Source organism: Coturnix japonica, chromosome 1, assembly GCF_001577835.2.
Source record: "Coturnix japonica isolate 7356 chromosome 1, Coturnix japonica 2.1, whole genome shotgun sequence".
Lineage (NCBI taxonomy): Eukaryota > Metazoa > Chordata > Aves > Galliformes > Phasianidae > Coturnix > Coturnix japonica.
This window is the reverse complement of record NC_029516.1, coordinates 60,331,449-60,353,079: the sequence shown is the minus strand read 5'-3', so window position 1 is coordinate 60,353,079 and position 21,631 is coordinate 60,331,449. Positions and strand designations below refer to the sequence as shown.

Here is a 21,631-nt window from a genome sequence, read left to right as displayed (position 1 = left end):
TAGCACATATGTAATGCTAATTGGTTATGAGTCAGGGCTCAGTGTAGAAAAAGGTAACCAAATCCACCCTTAAAGCTGTAAAGCTGTATGATATTTCAAGAATGAAATGGTAGCACTAGTTAAAGGAATGGTATTGGAATGGTATTTTTGTGCATTTTCAAAAAGACATTTTTGACAGATTTTAAGAGGTATACATAATAACAAAAACAGAAGGACCTGGGGATCTTATTATATGAACCCTAGCAAATTAATTTGTTAGCATTAACAGTATAAATTTGGAGACAGGAAATATTGGAAACTTTGCAAATACAGGGGGGAGTAAACAAAAAAAAAATCATCTGAAAAAAAAAAAGTATTAAAATTAATAAGACAGTTACTAGCTTGGTAGAAAAAACAGTGGAATGAAGAGCTGGGGAGATATGAGGACGAGGAAGAGAACCATTAACAGTATGGACAAGCCATGAATTGACTGGAGGAGATGCAGGGAAACAGGGAAAATGGTTTAGGAAAGACTGGAAACATTCTGAGCAGCATCCTGACAGTTCCCTCTCCCTTCACAGCATGATGTGAGGGAAGGAACCCGTAGTTACGGTCCTTTAGGCAAGAAGGGAAGAAGCCTTTGCAGCTGGACACAAGGTTCTCACAAGGACATCAAGGCATGTGGAGTCAGTAGGATTAACAGCACAACACTTCTAGTGCCACCCCACTCACCATAAACACTATGCAGGTTGCAAAGAACCAAAAAAGAACTGTGGAATTCAAGTTGTGTATATGACTTGTATATGCATCATTGAAGTCCATCAATACACCATGCCAGTCTTTTTGCCATAAAAAAGTGATGGCCTAGATGAGGGGACTGTATGTACCCTCATTAAGTTTGCAGATGACAACAAGTTGGGAGGTGGTGTCGACCTGCCTGAGGATAGGGAGGCCCTTCAGAGGGATCTGGATAGGCTGGATAGAGAGGTAATCATCCCTTTGTACTCAGCTCTGGTGAGGCCGCATCTCAATTATCTTGTTCAGTTTTGGGCTCCTCACAACAAGGAAGTCATTGAGGCCCTGGCACGTGTCCCGAGAAGGGCAACAAAACTGGTGAGGAGTCTGGAGCACATGTCTTATGAGGAGTGGCTCAGGGAGCTGGGATTGTTCAGCCTGGAGAAGAGGAGGCTCAGGGGAGACCTCATCACACTCTACAACTTCCCAAAGGGAGGCTGTGATGAGCAGGGGCTTGGCCTCTTCTCCAAGGCCAAGAGGAAATGACCTCAAGTTGTACCAGAAGAGGTTTAGACTGGACATAAGAAGGAACTTTTTTTCTCTCTGAGAGTGGTCAGGCACTGGAATGGCCTGCACAGGGAGGTGGTGGAGTTGCTGTCCCTGGCAGTGTTCAAGAGGTGTCTGGATGAGGAGCTACAAGATACGGTTTAGTGGTTTGCTGTAGCTACAATAATGGGAGGATGGCTGGACTAGATGATCTTGCAGGTCCTTTCCAACTTTGCGATTCTATGATTCTATGAAATGTCATCCACAGGATAAATTCAGCTTGCTTAATGAAGAAGCATTTTATGTTATGTTTACTTTCAGCATTTGGTGAAAAAATCTGGCCTCATTTGCTTTTATGTTATTCAGGCCCTTCTCTGAAGAGGAAGGCTCTTCTGTAGTCTCCTAACCGAATCATAATGCTCTATAAACACAGCAGCCTACCAACACTGACCCCTACAACAGGATCAGACTCAAGTTTCACAGTTGCTTTCATTCTTGCTTTTTTCCCTCCATTTCTTAGTATTTGGCTTTCTGTCTTCCTAGCATGATCAGCAATGCCTTTTGTGGTTGATACTTGAACATTTACAATGCACAAAAGTCATGGCATCTCTAGCTTCTGTAAACTTTGTTTAAAATTAACATTGCATTGAGAAATGAAACAGAAAACACAAATAAACGCAGAAATTCTCAGTTTTGACTGTATTGTTCTAATCTACATGTAAATAACATATTAGAATAATTATCATGGCTATTCAATGGCTTAATAGCCTATGGAACACATACCTATGAAAAATGTGAAAGCAGCAGTATATTTGACAGGTAAACGGTATAAACAGATTAGACTCACAAAGAATGAGGGGCAAACAGATGGAGAGGAAACCTAAGGAAAAAAAAACAAACACACTTTAGAACCCCCCATAGCAGGTCCCTGCTGGAGTCTCATGTCCCAGGCCCAGAGCCGTGTCCCTGGGACCATGAAGATCTCCCTGTGAATCACAGCACAATCCCAAATTAATCTCTGAGGCTTTCAGAGAAAATCAGGAATACAAATCAAAGTCTCCTTTACTTTATTGTATCTGCAGTGCTAAAATTCACTTTACATTTTAATGTACTGGTATTAAACTTATCATTTTATCATTAAGATTATTGTTTTCCCTACGCATTTGCAATAGCATCCATCATGATAGTATTGGAGAGCTTTCAACGTCTCAATTTCAGTTAAATGAATTGCATAAATTCCCTTATTTCTACAGAGGGAGAGAAGTGCAAGGGATAAGAGGTTCCTAGCAGTGCTTCTCTAAAGCTAAAGATACATATATCTACAGAACTAAAGACACACAGGTTTTGTCTGAATCTGATTCATTATTTTCAGTAATACAAAGCAGCAAGTATTAATGTAAAATCTTTTTTAAAATCTTTACCAGCAAAGAGGAGTATGTAACGTTAGCTGTTTCTATGGATTTTAATTGATTTTTAATCTGCTGATGCTAGACTGTAAATAAATGCTCAAAGCACACACGAGTGCAAGTCAATAGGAAGTTTTATTAGTTTGCTTTCAGAGAATTATAGTAATGATCGAAGGACTCTGAAGCACGCAGCGGCCCACAGGCTGAATGGTTTCTCTTCTCCTCACGGGCTGTTTGAACACCACCTCCATAAGGGCCCAATTCATCAAGAATTTACATTTGAGTTCCACGCTATGGATGCCCAGGATGGCTGCAAAGAAAGTGCTAACTTTTTTTTTTTTACAGAATAGGGCCCTAATTCATTGGCAAGGTAGCCAGTAAAAAGCCCTCATATATAGCACACCTCGTCTGTAAATTATTTCACACAGTTCCTGAAAAGGCTTGAAACAAATAGAGGGTTTTCTTCTTCCTCTTCTTCAGCAAAAGAGAAGGGCCTTGCATACAGATTTTATTTTATTCCTTACCTCTTTTAATCCCTATAAGTACACTGGTGTTAATACTTTTATACAGGCACATTTTGCATGTGTTCCCGACATCATATTCACATATTCTTTTCTTCATATCAGTTGTCTTGCACTGCGTACACTGAAAAATTAGGGCCTCTAAAATCTTATTCTCAGCTGGCAGCTAAACCTTCCTTTCCACACCAGTTTCATTCTGCCACTTGAAAAGAGGTCATCAAACAACCAAAGTTCAAAAAAGCCATGCTAAAAATGCCTTAGTTTTAGTGAGTCCACGCTACTAAAGCAGAAGTAGAGGCAGAGCACGCTTCTTGTGAATCAGGCTGGGCAGCACTGCTTCTACCTCTCCACCCCCAACAATGCTCTCACTGCCAAGCAGCTCACAGCACCACATCTACCCCTTACGATTTGGAGAAGCCCTAAGAATAGTTTTTCATGCTTCCTTCTTAGTTCTGAACCTTGGCAGACTCACCCAGAACTGGAAAGTAAGACAACTGTGTGCAGGAGATATGTGGAAGAACACAGTCAATGGCACTGACTGCTGCAGCAACAGGGTCATCCAGTAGTTTGCTTCAGCGTTTCCCTACAATTTAAGCTGACTACCAAAGAAATGTTTACCTATTAAACAGAACAGCAACAATAGCAACCCAGCACACACACAGAAAAAGAACAGCCAATTTTCTCAGCCAACCTGATAGTTTGTAAGCAGGGTGGTAGCACAGGAGAATGAAAGGAAATGGCAAAAAAACAGTCATGAGGGTTACAGACATACCAAACAGAAGACCATTTTTGTAAGGACTTTGACAGTCATAAAACACATTATGACTCTGTCCATCCTTGAAATACAACCACAGCTCAACTTGATTCATGGCCCCTGTGCATTATCAGATTTAAGGGACCAACTGTGTGGCAGCCCAAATATAACTGAAGTCATCCAGTTTTACTGGCATCAAGTGCATCACCAGTGACACAGTAATTATCTGATCACACATTCTTTGCAGTGGTGAAATGCAAAGCATATTTTATTGCACATTACAAAAGCATAAGATTATTCAAGACTAAAAAGAAATAATGGAATTATGGAAAAAGCACTAAAAGAAAAAAGCTACCGAGATTAGACTACCCTTTTACCTTCTTCACCAAGATGTATTACCCAACAATACAGAAAGACAGCATCTTGATTTCAGGCGTAATTTGAGGAAAAAATACTTAGCATATACAAAACTTATCTAGCCAGAATTCCATTAGGGTACCATGAGGGTCTTAGCTTACTTCTAACACTAGCTACAAGGAGAAACGTTAGTAATGTCAAATCAAATGTTCATGCTTGGCACTTAGATAATTTGCCCTCTTCTGCCTCCTCAGAACATCTTATTTGCTCAGTACAATTATATATCTTGCATACAAAACTGAGCACACAAATTGCTCACCAAAGTATTTAACATTCATGTACATGCCACTATCAGTCAGACAGTGGTTATCACATACTCTAAAGAAAAATACTACATACAATGCCAACTAAGATACCTTCCAGAAAACTGCTGAATGTGCTGAAACCCTCAACACCTTCAGGGAGAGGAGCTGTTGTGATGATCAGCAGGCAACTGCCCAAATCTTCTCTTGACCACACATTAGGAATCTGAACCCTTGGGACAAAATAGCTTTCCAATGATATTCAGCATTATCCGAGTGTCTCAGGTTAATTCCTGGGAAGATTCATACAGATAAAGATGTGTTTCAGCTCAACAATTATTCTTCCGTTCTGTTTTGACTATAAAATAAATGGTTAAATCCACTGGTTACTGGCTCATAAAACAATTTGTTGAAATAATGAATTCAAATATACTAATAGGATACAGAGGTTCACCATTAATTGTTTAATCCATAGCTGCATAATATTGCACTGAATTATTTTCCCCCTTTTACCCCTTGCTAGGAACTGACACAAGTACAATAATTAAAATAAATTTGAACACAATTGTTTGGAAAATTGCCAACATTTTCAAGAACTTATAATTTTCTTCTCCCCCACACCCCTTCTGCAAGATAAAATACAGTTTTGACATCTTGGTTAAAAAAAAAAAAACACAAAAAACAGTTGCAAACTGTTACTTACAGTTTAGGAAAAAATCACTGTTTTAATCATGACCTTTCATCTGTCCTTGATTTGGAGGGAAAGGGTGGGGGAAATAGGCCACTTACAGAAACAATCCTACTGGGCTTTCGTCTCACTGATTGACAGCCCCATGTGGCTAAACACATTCACAATTATAAATAAAAACTACCCCGCTCAAAATGGCAGAACTTATCCTCCATCAAGCAAGATAGAGCAAGTATAGCTTTTGAGTGTAAAGTCTGAAATGACCTTTGAGATACGTGATGAATGTGAACTGCTTCATCTTGTCCATTTCCAGCCATGTTTGACAAAAGGATACTTCTGATTAGTATTTACACAATATCCAGAATACCAGAATACTTGGCGTGTTGTTACAAGAATGAAAAACACACTAGCAAAAGCCAATGATAATAGTAATATATACCAATAGGCTCTCTTCAGTTTAAGACTGTATCCGAATAATGGATACTAGAAGGTACAGCTACGCAGAGTCTTTGCAGACCTTTTCAAAGTCTGACAGAACACTTAGTGTTTGTTGTTTAAGATGATGCAAAAACAGCATCTTGTTGGAATCTCTCACTAGGAACTCATTCTGGGAGCTGAATCAGCCAAAAATTCTTCACTGTTTCCAAAAGTCGGGTTTCTGCCAGTTTCACTTGCTGACCAGGTTCCTGGTGAGGCAGGAGAGACCAGTGCAGAGGGAAACTGAAAGCATGTGGCCAGGATAAAAGGGCAAGGGAACAGAGCTGCCTATTTCCTTCAGCAGCACATGTGGGTACAGACATCACCATAATACAACCCAAAAGTGGGCTGTATTCAAGGGAGAAATATCTTCTCTTTTTGCTAATGGAACCTTCTGCAGTCTCTCCTTTGTGCCTTGATTTCTTGAGGCAAAGGTATATTGAACCACATTTACGTTTCTAAAGTGCTCAGAGATCAATGAAACAACTAGTTTGAGTGCCAATAAAACCTGACCTGGAACTGGATTATTAGCTCCCTGCTGAAGGCACTGCTAGCAATGCCCGGAACATCATGCCACTCTGCCTCAGTGAAAGCAGCACAGCCTCTAGCTGCAAAGATGACCAAAAATTATTTCAAAATATTTCTTTATGCCTTTTTCTAACCACTTATTTCCAAAAAGTGAAACTCAAAACCAGAACAATCTGACTAAAAATGCTGTATAATGATCACACACGCCTTAGTCACTTTGGAGGGGGAAAAGACCCACTCCTTCCCCTTTGGTGGACTCCTTTAACCACTTCTGCTTCTGTGCTGGAACCGCACCCAAGCCACAGGAAGCACAGGAACTTCTCATATGCATCTATCATAAGCACTGGCACAGGCACCTTTTATATCAAACGGGCTTTATACATCAATTGCTGCCTTACTAATAACATCCCCATAAATACTTCTTGTTCAGCCAGCTAGTACAAGGTATGAGTTTAACTGCGTTGAAGTATCCTCACAAGCTTCACAAGCCCTCTGAAAAAAAAAAAGGTAGGGGTTTCCCTTCTCTTTCCAGCACACCATTTCTTGAAAACAGAAGACAAATTGAGCTGAGTAACTTGGACCAGAACCGGCAGCAGGAGGTTGGGTTGGGCAGGAACAGTGCTTGTCTGTCTAGGTAGCATCCATGCCAGCACTCCCACTAAAATTAGAACACAGGCGACAGCACCTTGGCTCTTGTCACTTGCTGGAGACAAATCTTTAGCTATCTCAGCAGCCAAGGGGTGGCATTTTGGTCTCTGCCTGCCAGTCCCAAATAGCAGTGCCACCTTGGTAGCTGAGCTCCCCGGCAGCAGCAGCTCCCATCCTGCAGCAACTCCAACAAAAGCTCAGTACTCGTCCACCTTAGCACCAAAAGGTGACTTCAATCTCAACAGCAGAAACAGAAGAAACCAAAGCAAGGGGCACATCTGCTAGAAATGGGGAGTAAGTTCAGAAGGCAGAACAAGAATGTTCATGGCCTAGATTGAACCTCTACTTTGACTATGTCAAAGAGTAATATCAGTATAGAAGCAGACACTTTATAATTAGTAGAGTAATATATAGATGATATCATAGAATCAATCAGAATCAATAAAGGAACGGTTTGTTGGAAAGGACCTTTAAAGACCATCTAGTTCCAACCCCTCTGCTCCCCTTGAAAGACGTGGGAAAAGAAATCACCAGTGAAAAATTCTCATTCTACTAAGAACGGTATTCCCAAAATGACAATAGAAGAGATTCCAGAATACAACAAGGGTGACACTTATAGATGACGAAATGAGGGAAGGATTCAACAAGCATTCCTGAAGGAAGAAGACAAAAACTCAGAAAATAAGGAACAGCGTTTCTGCAAAACATATCAGTGAAAAATTTAAAGTTTGCTGATGCAGAATCAGAGGAAACATAGCCTCAATATCAATTAGAGGTAGTTTAATCAGGGAAAAAATAAGACCTGTGCATCAGAATTGAATGAATAGTCCTATAAATGGAAGGCAGGATAAAAAGCTATAGCAAAGTACAGAAAGAAAAGAAGAAAGTATCTAAAACACGCGTTCATATGAAGCTGAGGACATTACGGGCACTTAAAAAAAAAAAAGAGAGACAGAGAGAGAGGAAAGAAGAATAAATGGTATAAAGGTATTTTGGACACAACAAATGGAGATACAGAGATACGTGACAGGCCACTTGAGAAGACACAGCTAAGTCCTCGGAGCCTCCAAGAAACAGCAGTACCCAGGAGAACACAAACGGGGTGGTGCTGCTGGGGGGAGTGCTGTGGTGGAACAAGGGCTGCGGTGACATCACTGAGCAACAGGCTGTGATGCCATGGAGCTTTGGGCGCTGGCAGGGCCTGGCCCAGTCAGTCTCGAGCCTGGACTCCTGCCGAGCGAGTGTGTGCGGCTTGGAGGTGGAGCGAGAATTTTGCTTGTGTGTTGGGCTGTGCTTTGGGGACTGCTGGCAGCTGCTCTCAGTGCCCACCCCTACAGCCATCACCTGGAATCCCCTGGCCTGCCTGGTTCAGGCAGCTGGGGTCTCACAAGGTGCACGTGCAGCAGCACAGGTGAGCTGGGTGGGGACGCGTCCCCCTTGGTGGCATAAGGGGATGAGCTCTGGGATGGGGGAGCTGCCAGGACCGGGGCAGCAGTCTGACCCTGTGAGGGCATAGGGTATGGGCTGCCATAGGCATGGGATCGGGATGGTTTCCTGCTGAGGGAGCAGGACATTTCTTCTGCCTGTCCCAGAGACAGAGAATGACCACGGCCTCTCTCCCTCTTGCAGTGCACATCTTTCATCGCTGAGGCGCTGTCGAGGGAGAGCAATTCATCTTCACTCCCCATCAGGCCACAGCGTGAAGACCATGGCCGCAGAGGAGGCATGGACGTGCTCCATCTGCCGCGATGTGCGACGGGACGTTGCGTATGCAACACCATGCAACCATCAGTTCTGCCTCGGCTGCATCCAGCGCTGGGCCATGCTGAAAGCCAGCTGCCCGCTCTGCCACAGAGCCATGGAAGTTGTTAAGGTTGCTGCGTGGGACGACGACAGCGACCTGGATTTCATCATCTGTCCCCCAGCACCACCAGTTCCTGCCTGCTTCCAGGCAGGCATCGCTCAAATCTACAGTCCCCGGCACGATGCGCCATCCCCTGCACCCCTTCTGATGCTGCCAGAGGAGGAGGAGGCTGTGGAGGCAGAGGAGGGGCGTATGGTGGGCGGTCTGCTGCTGGAGGTCTGGGCAGCCCTGTTCAGGCAGCACCAGGAGATCCTCGACCCTGTGCTGCCATGGCTGCGCCAGGAGCTGCGAGCCGTCCTTGGGACACAGTGGTGGGAGGCAATGACGGTGGAGAACCTCATCCTCAACGCCCTGTGTAACATCGGGCTGGACAGCGAGGCCCTGATCCAGCTGCTGCAGCCTGCCCTGGGGGACAGAGCGGAGACGCTCATCCAGGGCCTTGTGGACGCCGTTGTGAGCCGGTGGGGTGAGGAGGCCCACGGGCAGCTGGGCCTCCAGGGCGTCCACGTGTCCGGAGGGCAGGAGGAGGGCCCTGCAGCCAGTGGGCAGGAGGACAGCTCTGTGGCCGCCCCTGGCCCTGCAGCCTCCCCACCAGGGACTGATACATCAATTCCCGGACCCAATGGCAGCACTGAAAGTGCCAGCAGAGAGGAGCAGCCCAGCACACCACAGGCTGTCCTCCATGGGGATCCCAGTCACACCCCTGCTGTGAACATCCAGAGGACACGGGAAGAACTCCAGCCAGAGATGGAGCAGCTGGCAGCAGCAGATCCCTCTGCTCAGGGCAGCAGCCCCTCCGCTCCTGGCCACACAGCTGTGAGGGCCCGGCGGCCCCGTAAGAGGAGGGCTGGCAGTGACCTGGACCCACAGCAGCCCTGCAAGAAGCCACCCCCTCGGAAGCACTAGCAGGGATTGTATTTCTCTTCAATTAAAAAATTAAAAAAGCTTTAACAAAGTCTCGCGTCATTTGAAGGGGTATATTTGGACTCAGCACTGGGTTTTAAGATGTTCTGCAAAGCACGCACATGAAACACACACTAGTACCCATTCATCCTGAGACCCTTTCAGATTTTTATGTGACAGATTTACATCAATGACAGTGTACCTTCAAACAATCTTTAAAAAGAAGTATGCAGATTTAAGACACAGAACAACACTCAATATAGGCATCAGTTCTGGAATTGCATTTGTTAAACAAACATACTCTGGTCTGCAGATTTCTAGGAAAAAAAGAACGAGGTGAACAAATGTGAAACATTCAATCTTCACATGGAAGGAAAACAAAACAAGAATAAATGATTGTTGGCCATCTGATGTGCTGACTCATACTTAATACTATTCTCTCCATGCAAAGTCTGATTTCGTAGCAGTACCTCCAGAATGTTGTTCAGCATGAGAGAATCAAAACTGTTTCTGAAAACAACTATGTGAGAGGTACTCAAATTGCCGTACCCCAAGAAATGCTAAGCATGCTCTTCTTCTATTGACTTCTCTCTGTGCACAGGAGCTGACAACTTACCAAAAGTAACCAGCATATGATCAGGCAGTACTTAATAAAAGAGCAAGAAAGTAAAGAAAATGTCTTTCAACCCGTGAACCCAACTCAGTGCGAAAGAGCTTGTTTCCCACAGTCACTGCGTTCCCTGATACTACTGGCACAAACATAAATAGAACATGGTGCGTTCACCAACTGGAGATCTGGAAGGTAAATATTAACATTTCTCAGTAGTTATATTGAATGTAATGCACCATAGGAAGCCAAAGCACTGGGCCTGATCCTGCAATGTAAATCCAGTACTCCCTTCTCCCCTATTATCTCTCGCTGCAATCTTTTTTTTCTTCTTCTTCTTTTTTTTTTTTTTTTTTCTTTATGGAACTGTCTGTGCAAATAAACATGGTTAAGTATGGGAGCTCACAGCATTTTCTTTTCCAGCACCCTGACTGTTTGGCACAGGCTCAACTACACGAATGTAACTGATCTCATCTTCACCCTGCTATAGCACCTGCAACTTTGTGGTCCTGAACTTCTCCAACAATGAAAATTTGCAAACAGCTTTTGAAACATGACTCAAACATCCTTCAGTGTGAGCAAACTCTGGTGTGTGACACAACTGGCTTGCCCTTATTTTATTAGCTTTATTACTGTTTGCTGCCTTCAGAGAGCTTTGCATCTCTCAAGACATTCCTTTAGCATCTCTGATTGCCTTCAATTTTCTTGCATTTTCTACCTTTGAAGCACTTGGAAAAAGCAAGAAAAGCTACGTAAACAAATGGGTTCAAACACAATATGAGTAAATCCACACAGTGAACTCAAGTTTAATGTTCTTCACTCTTTTCCTTCTTCCTCCACCGATGCCTCCCCTGGCTCCCAGGTTTAAACCAAAGCTTTCAAATGAAGAAACCCTTAAGGCATTAGAGTTCCAAGTCCTCGCTGCACCCATCACAGCCTCCAGTACCCACACACATACATGAAAAAAATACTCCCAGCCTGGCCTTAACAACATTCATTCAATGCTCTTTACTTAAAGGAAAAAAAACAAGTAAGACCTTGAAGTAATATAATTCTGCCTATTTAGCCTCTTCATCCCTCCATGTGTGGTTAGTAAGATGTCACTTTTTAATCAACAGATCTTAAACTCTTTCACATATATTACTAACACCGAGCATAACAGTAATGCTATGACAGACCAATGAATTATCATGTCCACTTTTAATAAAAATATTTAAGTTGATCTATTACCTATGTATGCTATAGGTATATATGTAGGTAACTCTGAAACTAATGCCTCCTATCATATATCCTTCATTGATACTACAACAACGAGCATGATAACACTATTTGATAGAACAAATTCTCAGCTACAAAACACTGTTTTGCATCATAGCCAGCACCATTAACAATGCATTTTTGCCAGTGTTGAACAAAACCATGCTTGACATCCTCATACAAATCTGAACCAGCAGAGGTACCTCACCGTTTCACAGCTACTACAGTGTTATTGCTAGGAAAATGTTGCCCACAAAGTCTATCATCTATTTCAGATGAAAGTCAGAAAATGCCAAATCTGAACTATAGTTCAGTGAGTGTGGTAGGACAGTCCAATCAAGACTGGCAATGTGTGCCATGGTCTTCCAGTTGGCACGGGGCCTGTTGGAAGAGAAAGGTTGTCTTCTTTTACAGCCTGACTCGGCAAGTTCCAATCCTTAGTTTCATTAGTATTGCAATGTAGTGGTCACAGTTGATGGTTTGTCTAGTGTCCAGGAAATCCAGAAGGATCACCCCTTTCCAATCCCAAAAGGAAGTGTACATGTGCAGTGACAGCACAAAAGTGTTTTGAACTTTTTCTTCAATGGAGAATTCACATACCTTTACTCTATTTTGGACTGTCATTTTGACTCCACCTTCTAGTAGAGACATCACGTCTAACCATCAGTAACGATTCAATCCAGGAAACCAACACCTTCAGCCACATATTATTATAAAAAGTCCTGATAAACTCTGTGATATTCCAACATTATCATCTTTTCCAACATGCTAAAGCCAATATTCATCTCTGTACACAGTTCCCTGGTCACAGTCTGCTGAGTTGCAATCTACCAATCGAGACATTCTCCATTTTGTGGTGTGACAGCTGTGCATAGCCATTCGTGGTTTGTCTTTCACACTGCTGTCACTACTGCTTAAACATACCATCCACTGCCTCACTGTGCTCACATCCACTGTTTGGTCCATCAGGCTTTGATGAATGTCAGTGGGTGCTATTTTTTCCACATGAAGGAATTCAATGCCACACATTTTGCCACACCTTTGTTTCATATGCACTTGCAAGTCAAACACCATTTTGTCACATTTCCCCTCTGCTGCCACCTGTGGCATGGCAACAAAATTTAATGGAATACTGGTGGGAAGGTGCATCTTCTAGTGCCATACCACCAGCATTCACCTTTGACATCGTGGGGCGACATAATAAAATCAGAGGCATTACCTACAGACCAGCTGTCATACTACTAACACAGTTTTAAACACATTCATCCTCACAAATCTGTGAGGTAGTGAAATTGGGAAATGCTATTTTCTCCATTTTGGGTAAATGGAAACTCTGGCCCAGATAGACTATAGCCACATGTAAGTGATCTAAAAATCCATTTAATATCTGGGACTCTGCTTGCTACTGGCCAGGCATTTCTAAAGGCCATAGACATCTAGTAGGACAACACTCATTTGGGGCGTAGGCACAATTTAGGTCTGAATTTGGGCTGAAACTTCAATTAATGCACTCAGGTACCTTTCCTGCTATAATTCCTTGCAGCAGAAACACCATGGGTCTTCTGAGCTGGAAGCTAGGCTGCACCCCAGCAGTACAAGTGACAGCCGCTCAGCAACACAATCTGTGAGCAACTACCCTAACTTCATTCAGAACTGAAAGAGAAAACATACAAATTCCCTTACTAGGAGTTAGAAGAAATAAAATTATTTTTGTTGCAACCAGATACCAATCCTTCCAGTTGAAGATGTGATNGGCTGCTTTTTCAAGAAAACCTAGAAGTTGCTTCCCTCCTTTAGTCACTTCATCTTCCTTTTGGTAAACTACATCTTTTGCAGTCATTCAAAAGGTTTTCACTACAGAATAATAGCAGGAGAAAGAAAATACAAGTTTCCCACTTAATTTCTGAAAATGAAAAATTTCACAGGTAAAAATAAGACCTCTGTTTTTCCTGAGCTACATATGGGCTGAAGCACACAGTGTTTGGCTATGTCTGCTTCTGTACTATGAAGTTCCCATGCTGTTGCAGTTGTTATTGACAAAGCACTTCAAAGAATTGTGTTTCTGTCAACTGTGAACTGTGGTATGCTTACACAAAACAGAAAATAAGATGCTCCTCACCTTACTGTTTTAAGCTGGGCCAATAAATCAAGCCCACAATTTATGAAACTATCATTACGTGGTTATATTGCCATAAAATGTTGAAAAATAAAATTGTGCTCACAGAAAATTATAGAAAACACATATTTGTATATATACACTCAGGTCCCAGTTACCCTTATATTTGACACAAATGAAAATAAAACAGCATTTTAAGCTCCTGGAAATGACAATATCATGTTATCTAGATAAGTAACACAAAGCTATTATTGAAATTCTGATAGCATATGCTATACTGTTAAAGGAAAATTACCTGTAATGCATAGTTTAAATAATTACTTTTAAACAAAAGCTTATTTTCTGCACTGCTTATTTATCTTCCGAAACCAGCTCAGCAGGGCTATGTATTTTATTAAAATTGCCTTCAGACTGCTAATGGCGGGGTGTGTGTTAGCACAGGAGAAGTGATGGCTGTTTGACTCCCGTTCCTAATATTGGGAGCTGGTCCAGACACAAAGAGCCAGAACTCTGCTGTGCGTTTGACTTTGTTAGCAACACTTTGTTTGCTAATGATACTGGTGGCAGAATTAAAGTGTGATGGGTCAGGCTTGAACTGGAAGGTTTCTAATTGTGCTTACAACAATAGCAACAACAAACCCAACACTCCTGAAATCTCCTCTACTGCTGTTTCACTATATATCAAGCCTTTGGAATGGAAGTCATTTTGTAAGCTCTTGACCAGCATTTCTCTCTTATTCTCTCGTGCTCAGCCTCAAATAAAAGGGCCCATACCAGCACTCAATATTCCCTGTACCATATCAGAAAATAGCACAATAACAGCAAGCCACTCTGTGATGACTTTATCAGCTGAAAACCCACACAAACCACCCAGATGACCTTCTGGTATATCTTGTTTCCCACAGAGGAAGCCCCAGTCAGGGTGCACTAGGCTTCACAAAGCCTAAGTGCTAAGAACTGACCTTCTCCATCTTTCAGGACCACAGCAACCAAACACCCACAGCTGTCAGTGCAGCCAAAATCCCCAAAGCAGGTCCCTCCTGCTCTACAGGGACAGGAGCATGAAGAATCACCAGCATCTCTTCTCTGCAACCATGAAACCTTCTGCATAAAAACTGTCTATTGCTCACACACACACACACATTAAGCAAGATAACTTGAATGATGAAATTATTCTAGGTTTATTCGCTTGGTTCAATTAATCTACTTTTAACATCTTTGAAGTGATTAAAACTCTAGATATGAATATCCATGATTTTTCACATAAAAATCAAATGCTACTTGCAAGTTCAGAACTGAATTTGGCAAATAAGGCAGCCTCTTTCCTTCATCAAACAAATAACTTGCTGGAAGCAGAAAGGGAGACCTTATGCTTATACCCTCCTCCCTGGAGTTTTACGAATGATCACAGTATAGGCTAGAACAGAAAGCAGGTTTAGTGTACTGCATTGATCCTGCATCTCAGAGAAAATCAGCAGCTAACTAACTAACTAACTAACTATTTAACTAACTTTTAAATATGATGCTTAAGGAAAACTGTGAAGGATTTTTACTAGTTGATTTTCACAGGTCCTGAGGTGCCCACACACCCATGTCAGCCTCAAAGGAAACCTACTCACCACTTCTGAAAAGCAGTCTGGACGTACATTGCTTCCAGGTAAACCGGACTGACAGCAGAGAACATTATTAAACATACAAGGAGAGAAGGAGAGACAGATAAAACTCACGACTCTTAATTTTTCCTAAATAAAAGCATTTCTGTTTTCAAAAAACAGAAGTACACATTAACACCCACACATAAGCCTCAAAGCCCAAGAAAGGCAAACCTTCTCAGAAACCCTGTCCCGCCAGGGCAAGCAGGTACAGGTGCCAATGAAATAAGTGAGCTTTTAAATATACTGATTCACGTATTCCCCTTATCTGGTTTGCAGAAATAAGATCACGCTCTTACCACAAAGTGTACCCATGTCCAGGACATAGAGGTTTATAAAAAACACACACCACTTGTTCCCAGGAGAAAGGCAGAGGAGTAACTTTTCAGTTGCAACTCACGAATGTTTTAATAATCATTGTATTTCTTTTCTTAGTCACTTGATTTGTATATTTCCTTTTTTGAGGTGTTTCTGTAAAATGAAGAGCAACGCTCTCACCTAAACTAAAGAGGTATAAGGAATCTGGCTGTAGACATATAAAATCAGATCGCTGATAAGAAGAAATCAAAAACAGTGGCATAAACCACTGGATTACACTTTTGGATCCCAAGTAGGATTGATGCCACATTTGATCAGCATCAAGCTTAGAGCCACGTGATTTTCATTGCTCATAGTATTTAGACAAGAGATCACCGGTAGCCCTGCCTAATGTGATCCTCCAAACCCATAAAGATTGCTTTAAAAATCTAGTCTTGGTTTCATGGAAAACCTTTATTCAGAAGAAAACAATAGCTCCTGCTTTGCAGAACAGGACACATGGAAGGCACATTTCACACAACATTTCTAGTGCCCTCAACTTCTTGTGCAATTTTCTGTTTGGCCCCATTCTCACAGATGAATCAGTGGAGGACATCACAGAATCACAGAATGACCTGGGTTGGAAGGGACCTCAAGGATCACGAAGCTCCAACCCCCCTGGCCTGGCAGGGCCACCAAACATACACCTTTACTAGATCAGGTTGCCCAGGGCCCCGTCCAACCTGGTCTTGAACACCTCCAAGGACAGGGCATCCACAAGCTCCCTGGGCAGCCTGTTCCAGGACCTCATCACTCTCCTAGTAAAGAACTTCCCCCTAACAACCAACCCAAATCTACCCTCTTTCAACTTAAATCCATTTCCACTTGTCCTGGAATTATCAGTCCTTTTAAAGAGTTTACTGCCCTCCTGGATATAGATTCCCTTCAGGTACTTCAGGTACCATGACTACTAAAATCATGTCATACATGATTTCAACCTGCTAATTCAGAAAAGCCATCCACCAGTTCCCAGCCACCTGGCTGGCTGCCTAGTGCAAAATGAAGGTGCAGTAAAAATCATTCTCTTGGATCCCTTCAGTCCTCAGTTCTCTTTAGGCAACACAGAGGTTCTTGAAGTTGAAATCCACTATGATTTAACAGTAACCATCCCACACACAAGCACACCAACAAAATATCACAATACAATTTGTGCTTACTTTTCTTACGTAAATATGTCGATTTCTAGACCCAGTGGATCACAGAGATATGCTCTCACCAACTAGTCTCAGTCATGAGCTTTAATAAAAACCAGTGCAAACCAAAAACTAAATCTCTCCATGTAAATAAAAGATTCAAATCTCAATGTTTCAGATGGCAAAGAAAACAAATGGTGCACAAGAACAGGAGCTTCCTCCCTCTCATACCCACACTTAGAAATGCATGCAAATATTGTGAGTTTGCACATTACTGATTTAGCAATTGGTTTCGTTCTGAGACATTTTTGGAGGGGAAGTAATACAGTAACAGCAATTCCTCCCAATTCACTTCCCACCACTGCCACACAGACTCGGATTTTCAGGTTAACCAAAACCATAGCTACAAAATAAAGTGGGATCAAGATGAGAATTTCCCCGAGCACACCTACATTATTTACCAAACCAAAAACAAACTCTGAGTGAAGCAAGCAACCTCAGACTAACTCCTTTTCATTGCCTCATGAAGTTACGGTCTCCAGCCTACGACTGTTCCAATGGCAGACTGCAGCTTTAATGTAACTTACCACATCTGCATGGAGAGAGTTTCTGCAGCTCTTCCATCCCCTTTTTCTCAAAATCATATAGAGGGAAAAGTCATAAAAAATAGACTTTCTTTGGTAAAAAGGTTGAATAATTTGTTTTTAATGACTTTAAGACAGTTTATCCAGAAAAAATATTGCCCCCTTCACCCCCTTTCAATTTCTGGCTGCTTTTCATTCTCATCAGTAAGACAGGTTCAGCCACATGGTTCAAATTTTTTTGAGATTATTTTTTCTACAGTCATATTTTTAATATGACAAAGAAAGGATGTTAAATTAAACTGCAGGAATAAACATGGATATATATATATATATATGTACCTTTGTATGTACCTGAACATGATGTATTTGACAGATGTCTTCTTCACCCTTTCCATGCCACTCATTATCACTTGAACTGTACTTTCTTTGTTTTAAGACCTATGTCTTCCTATTTCCTCACACTTTACAGTGAAAAATTGATCAGCGTTTACAATAACAACGTTTACATCCTCAGGAACTATAATATGAAATCTACTTCTCCAGTTGTGTGGATAAGCATACCTATGAAAATCAAAAGGAGCACGTGAAATAGTAATTTATAAATATTTGAGTTGAATACACCCTGATCAAAGGCAGTGAAAACAGAGGTTGAGGCTGAAGAATTATCTGAAGTCTGCCATACTTTAACTACCAGTTCCTTACAGACATCTAAACTGTAATGAAGAAAGCACAGAAACTGATCCTTAATGCTAAACATATGACCCAGCATACACAGGGAGACAGCCTGATGCAGTACACTGGTTTGCTCTGAAATGATGTAACTTCACAGCAAAAACCAGATGCCATTATATGGTTTTGAGAATGTCAAGAAACCAAGAAACCACTCACAAATTAAAAACAAAACCAAATACAAAACACAACAAACAAACATTCAAACCCTGAAAGTAAATTCTTCTAAACCAAACAATACAGGCCTAATCATCTTCATGTACAGCTTGTTAGAGGCCTATTAATGACACCCACAATGAAAACACAAACACTTCATTCTCAGACCAAAACTTTTGCAACTAAAAATCTGTCTTTATAATGCTGTAGTTTGCTCACAATTATTAGGGACCAAATTATTTCAGATTAGCAAATGATTTATTGACATATTAATATGCTTGATAGCTGCACAATGTATATATTAATACATGATATACATGGTGTATTTATCTGAATGTTTTTTATCTCTGACTTTATGCCAAGCTTGCTCTCTGTGCTTGGGAGCTTTCACTCCCAGCAGGTCTTTCTCACATTACGTGTTCCTGGAAGCCTCCTCCAAAAAGCAGCATAGTGCTGCAACACAAAGTGCTGCACACAGCAGAGGCAGAGGCACTTGCTGCCCCCAGATCTTGTTATCTCTGAATCAGACAAAGCAGGATAGGTGGACCCAGCAGGGAATTTCAAACAGGACAGCAGTCATTTTGTTGTCGTTGACACCTTCCAGATGTCTGAATATTAAAATTAAAATGCAATCTCACAAGTCTGTCAGGGGGAGGCAAACCAAAAATTCTTGCTGCTGTGGGATATGCAGAAAAGGCATAAAAGCACAAATACATCACTCACTGCTTATTTAAGCTCTATCTTCTAAGACAGTCATAAGGCCAAAACCTCAAACTTCACTCAGGAAGATCTTACATATCAATAGCTTTGCCTCAGTAAGAACCCAGAAAGAGTGCAGGACAATTTATGTAATTGATTGGAGCAGTAGCTACACCTGTTATTAAGATCGCTTGACACAAGCAATTAAACAACTACCTGCAGTTGTTCATACTCAGCCAATATTTTGCCATTTTGTCTGATTTATCTATGAAGCATGACTGCCTCAGGCCGAATGTTTTGGAAATGGGACAACTTTTTTTCCAAGAACAAGGTTAAAAGTCTTCAAGCTGGTTCTCTGTAAGAGTTCCAGCACTTGAAGCTTTAGAGGAAAGCTGAAGATCTGGCATCCTGGCTGGGGATTTTGTCAGGGACAAAAGCTTTTTGTCCTCAGATCTGCCTTGAGTGAGCCCTGACAGAACTGAGGTTCACCAAGACCTTGGCTTTCCAAAGTTGTTACCATGATTTCAATTCAACTTTTTGTACAAAAAAAAAAAAAAAGAAAAGTTGTGTCTTGATTATACCACATTTCACCCCCACTCTATTTAAAAACCATGTAGAACAGGAAACGAGACTAAAGTAACCAAATGAGTCTTCAGTAAGCAAATGCAATAAAGTTACAGATATCACAGAAGGAACTTACTAAAACATTTCTTAAAAGGCTTCAAACCACAACCCTATATGCCACACCGTGCAGTTGTCACCCTTGAGCCAAGCAGCTCTGTCCAAGTATCTCTTATACACCATCATCTCATTAAACTTCTCCTTTCTCTCAATTACTCATTGCTCCCCAACCCACCCTCCCGAAACAAGGAAGTGGTTCTGCCCCATTGCAGGTGAGGATCCAGCAAAACAAAGAGCTTGCCCGCAGTAAAACAAAGAAGCCTGCCAAGGAGCAAGAAACAGAGACCAAACTTTTGTAGGTCCTGGCCAGTCTCATCTCTCAGGGCCGAGCCAATCTGCTGCCAGCTCTCAACAGCACTTCCAGAGACTCCCTGCCCAGCAAAGGCAAAACACACCTCTTACCTTCTGAGTCTCCCAGTTTAAATTCTCAGCTCCTCTTCTTTTTATTTTCTTCTTCTTGCAACACTGAAGGGGAGAGAAAAGAAAAAGAAAATAAAAATGTCAAAGGATGAGCCGCAATTATTTAATTAAAAATCTTTCTTATATTCACTATTGAAACTCTTAAAGAAGTGGGCCTTCCCCATTCAGTTGCTACTAAAGTGGATAAAATCTCACACAGGAACCTTCAGGGTCTACAGAGGGGAAAAAAGCAGAGGGGCAAGTGGGAAACTGAACCACTGTCCACTGAACTTGATAGAAAAAAGTGACAGTAAATTCAGAGAACTTTGGATTGCACCTAAAGCAGAAGAAGAAAAAAAAAAAAAGTACAGCAGGAATAGAGAGAACAAATGAGAGACTAGATTAATAAATCCAAGAAACCTTACTAAAGCTACTGAAGTATATACATGGAGAATTTCAAGCAGAGGGTTAGATTCTGCTCTCTTGAGATCCTGAATCCTTGCTTGCTTGTTCCATCAAAATCAATGGAGTAGTTTTAGATTTACATCCATGTAACTAGGAACAAAATCAAATTAAAGAGTACAGAATTACTGGAGAAAAACTAAGCATTATTGAGTGTTCCAACACTGGGAGGCACTCAGATACTATAGTGCTGAAGGCCACATTAGTAGATTGATTAAATGATTGATCCATCAGTAGGAGATTTATCCAATATGGAGAAGAAACAGAGCACTCTAAGTCAAGACTACTAATCAGATATTTTTCTACACGCTATAAACATACAGAGAAGATGCTGTATAGAATATGCAGTAATAATAATTCCCAATAATATTCCACACTCAATAGGAGTTCTAATCTACTTCTTCAACATTTTAAAGGTGTTTTGTAAAAGGATTTTGATTTTATATATATATATATATATATATATATTTATTTTTTTTTTTCTTTCCATAATGAAATCCCAGAACTTCCCTGTTCACTTGTATTTCTCTTTCTTTCAATCTGACAAACTGACACCAAATGGTACAAGGTTATGCCTAGAGCCATTTATACTAGAAGTCATGCAGTACTTCTCCTGGACCAACAACTGACACTTTCTCAACATGAGTTTTGCAAATGACAGTGTGAAAGTAATAGTTTCTTTTCAGGTTTCATGCTCTCACAAATGAAGACTTCTTTCCTTCAGACACCTCCTTTCACTAATGCATTGTCTTTACTTACATATAGTGCACATTGACTTTGTTCTGAATATACAAACCACGATAAAAATTAAAGCTCTGATCCAAGCTCACCTTTCTTACATTTTCTTTATTTATTTCTAGAATCACTGCAATTATCACACTGGGTATATGTCATAACCACCATGATTTCAACTGACTTGAATATTATCACTTTTTATTGTAAATAAAAACCAATTCTATCCAGTTTCCCTTTACTTTCCACATTTATGCCACAAAGTCCCAGCATTTCTGATGATGCCTGCAGCAAAGCTAGTCACATTTTGTGACATCTTTGTTACCTACTTCTACAGGCATTTTCTCACTCCTTAGTAG

The 21,631-nt window shown here is 41.4% G+C and overlaps 1 protein-coding gene across 4 annotated transcripts in view; it reads right to left on the bottom strand.

Annotated features, from left to right (window-relative positions):
- SOX5 (SRY-box transcription factor 5) overlaps positions 1-21,631 on the bottom strand; it is a 628,709-nt gene that overhangs the window by 428,824 nt on the left and 178,254 nt on the right. For all 4 annotated transcript variants that reach the window (XM_015868603.2, XM_015868595.2, XM_015868586.2 and 1 more), the window contains one exon: positions 20,082-20,144. The gene's annotated coding sequence lies outside the window, so the exon portion shown is untranslated. The remainder of the gene's footprint in view (positions 1-20,081; positions 20,145-21,631) is intronic.